Genomic DNA, 3,496 nt, shown 5'->3' on the forward strand with positions numbered 1-3,496 from the left:
GTCTTGTAGTACTTGGCAATTGTTGCACTGCCCATGGAGAAAAAAAATATTTCTTTCAGTATAATACCATGTCATGCCTAGTAGTAGGTGAGACAAACAGTCCAAAAACTGTACTGGTCAAACTAGAGAACCATCTTGAATTATTCACTTGAAGTGATTTGGGGAAATGAGGGACAGGCTCTGAAATCATATTATTCTTGAAGTTACAAGAGTCAGACATAGATGTTTTTTTTTAAGAGCCATTCAAACATAGTCCTCAAATTCCTAGGTGTCAGAAGATATTAGCAAGTGTCCATTTATTGTGAGTTTGTTTGTTTTTCTCTTGAAATACATGATTATTCTCAACAATATTACAGTCAACTTTTGTCCTTTCCTATATTATATAAATACTGCTACATGGCTGAAGCTTTAAGAACAGAGATCTAAACTTCAATCTGAGCATCTGCTAATTTCACACTCTAAGAAGTGTATCAAATTGAAGCTACATATGGACACAATTATTTTCTGGTCTGTAATCTAGCAGTAATAATAACACTAAATATAAAGCATTATACATATAATATCTCCAGCTTTAACTTCTCAACCAATTGCTAATACCTATATCTAAGCCATTTGATTGGCATCAGGACATCTGCAATGTTATATTGCTACTAATGTTAGTCCAGGTCTATGCCTCGATGAAGTATAAGGCAACTTATAACTATATGTATATATTATATGCATGTAGAGATTTGGCTAAAATGGAAAGCAACATACATAAGCTACTGACTATTTACACCTAGTAAGACTGAATGCCATTTCAATCTATTTAGGCCCCAGGCATTGGCCGAGGTAGGCTATTCAACACATGCTAGTACTGTGAATTCATTGCCAGCTACTGTTATATATGACTTGAAAATGGAGTTGGTTTGATTTTCCTTGAAGTATTTGTTTATTTTAGGATGAACCAATCAGTGACAGTTTGAACTCTTTTAATTATGTTTGCCACTAATTATTTGGTACACATCTCTGAGTGTGGAATTAACATGTGTCCAGCACTAACTGCTACTAAAAACTATATCGGGCACAAAAATTTAGAAGGATGTGTGTTATTGGCACAAAGTATATCTCGGCAATCACTTCATACTAGATAAAACCACACTGTTGTTTCTGGCTGGTTTAAAGGGGAGTATACTCTCAATGTAAATAAAAAATTACCATTTTTGTACCATGAATTTATGATTTGTGGCCAAAAACTATTGCAAATGTAGGTTTATGTTGTCTCTGTATAATAGTAACTTGTAGATCATGTGACCAGAATTCAAATCTGCACTGGATATACACAGAAGATTAATGCAATTTACAGGCCGGATCATATCACATCAGCTGATGATACTTTTCATAGATACACTTTGAACAACTAATAGATATTAATATCATTATTATCAATTTTATTCAAATTAAAATGGAAAAATCTCGGATATGTAAAATTGTTTACTTTTAAGTTAAATATGACAGTACTCCAATGGAAAAACAAAAAACAATTACACCAATCGAAGAAATAACACAAAAGACTTGAGTAATTTTGAGGGGTAGCTCGCCCCCCTTTTTTTATCATCACTAAAAATTGGAAACATTTGGAGCCATGGAAAAAAAAAGGGCCAAAATTGGGAAGGAAATGGAGAAGAGAGAGGATATGGAAAAGTAGGGAAGAGAAACTGTAATATTTAATACTGGTTTTTTTTTACTGAAGCCAGGCCACTACAGCACTGTTTGTAACCAGCCAGACACATGAAAAATTAGTGAAACATTTCTGGAGCCTTGATAGAAGTTACTGGAAAAATCTTTCAGTTTTTTAAAGAATATTTAACCCTAAAAACTATTCAAATTTACATGAACTATTAAATAAGCTTGCAGCCAAAATGAGTCACTTGATACACATATTTTCAAATTTCAAATAATTTGTAGCCTAACATACATCATCACTGTTGACAATATGACTGTTTCATAATCATAAATACCGGAAAGTAACAGTCATCAACTATAACTTAACTTGTAAGCAGTGTTCCCTCTAAGCTGCACAACAACCAATCAAGTGTTGCACACATCCTCAGTAATGATGAGGAGTCTCAACACGTTGACGGCCTTAATGACCCTAGCAGTCGATAGACCTAAAGCCCAAATAACCAACTGGTACAATTGCAAAGCGGCCTAATGTTCCAATAGGGTCAATGGTCTAAAAATACCCCCTGCCCTTAAAAAAAAACTGGTAGTGCACATCACCTTGATACTGGTGCACATGAAAAAATTCATTCCACACATGGATTAAAAATATTAGCGGGAACATTGTTTGTGAGCGCATCCTACCCACAAGAGAAAATTACACATCAGAATTTAAAAAAAAAACTTAAAATACCAGACATTCTTTCTTAGCCTCAATCGCAATGGTTTGATGTAACTGCCTACATTTCAGTTTTGGGAGGTCATAGGCTAGTGATCTAAATGCATAATGAAATCACTTTTCACGTTCTTTTCAACTGTACAAGCCAATATGGTTTCCAGTTCAAAGCTCTGTTTGGTGATATTTTGCTAGTAAAAAGGATTTTTATAACTAAGTCATGCAACAACTACAGTCTTGATTTATTTAAAGCTTGCTTTATCATTTAATCCTGCACTTGACTTGTAATGATGCAAAATATTTTTCACTTGAGAAGATGAATTAGGCTTAGAATATTTTGCATTCAACCACATCAAGTTTTGTTTTGCCAAGAAAGCCACCATATAAATCAATATAAAAATAGTTTAAAACTCAGAGAGGGCAAATTTATATTGTCCAACACTCAGGACAATAAGATCTGTATCATGGACAATATGCTTTATTGCTATATTTTACCTATACGGACAAGTATTTTTTCCATAACTATTTTTTATTAAAGGTCTGAAATTATTAAATCATTGCTATTATGAGACTAATACATTAGTGTTTGACATAAAATATATACTGTGAAAGCATAAATATGTAAAATCAGTACTTTCTATCTTGTAAAGAATGAATTTAACACCAGAGGTCATGCTAGTCTTTAAAAAATAGCACTTAACACATGCTTTCTAAAAATCTACATTTTTAACCCAACCCTAACACCTACTGTTTTTCACATATTGTATTAAAATAAATTATTCCTTATTTTAATTTGTTTCAAATTAACTAATTTAACAGGTAAACAGTAATGTTAACGACTACTGGGACCTTAAATGTTCTCTCTACATATACATGTTAATGACTACTGGAACCTTAAATGTCCTCTATATATATGCATGCTAACGACTATTGGAACCTTAAATGTCCTCTATATATATGCATGCTAAAGACTATTGGAACCTTAAATGTCCTCTATATATGCATGTTAACAACTACTAGAACCTTAAATGTCCTCTATATATATATATGCATGTTAACGACTACTGGAACCTTAAATGTCTTCTATATATGCATGTTAACGACAATTGGAACCTTAAA

At 32.8% G+C, this 3,496-nt stretch overlaps 1 long non-coding RNA gene across 1 annotated transcript in view; it reads right to left on the reverse strand.

Moving 5' to 3' along the window:
- Positions 1-121: 121 nt before the first annotated feature.
- LOC106475405 overlaps positions 122-3,496 on the reverse strand; it is a 22,007-nt gene continuing 18,632 nt past the window's right edge. Inside the window, exon 3 of the long non-coding RNA XR_002608866.1 lies at positions 122-134. This is a non-coding gene — a long non-coding RNA (uncharacterized LOC106475405). The remainder of the gene's footprint in view (positions 135-3,496) is intronic.

This window comes from Limulus polyphemus, unplaced genomic scaffold, assembly GCF_000517525.1.
Source record: "Limulus polyphemus unplaced genomic scaffold, Limulus_polyphemus-2.1.2 Scaffold8524, whole genome shotgun sequence".
Taxonomy (NCBI): domain Eukaryota; kingdom Metazoa; phylum Arthropoda; class Merostomata; order Xiphosura; family Limulidae; genus Limulus; species Limulus polyphemus.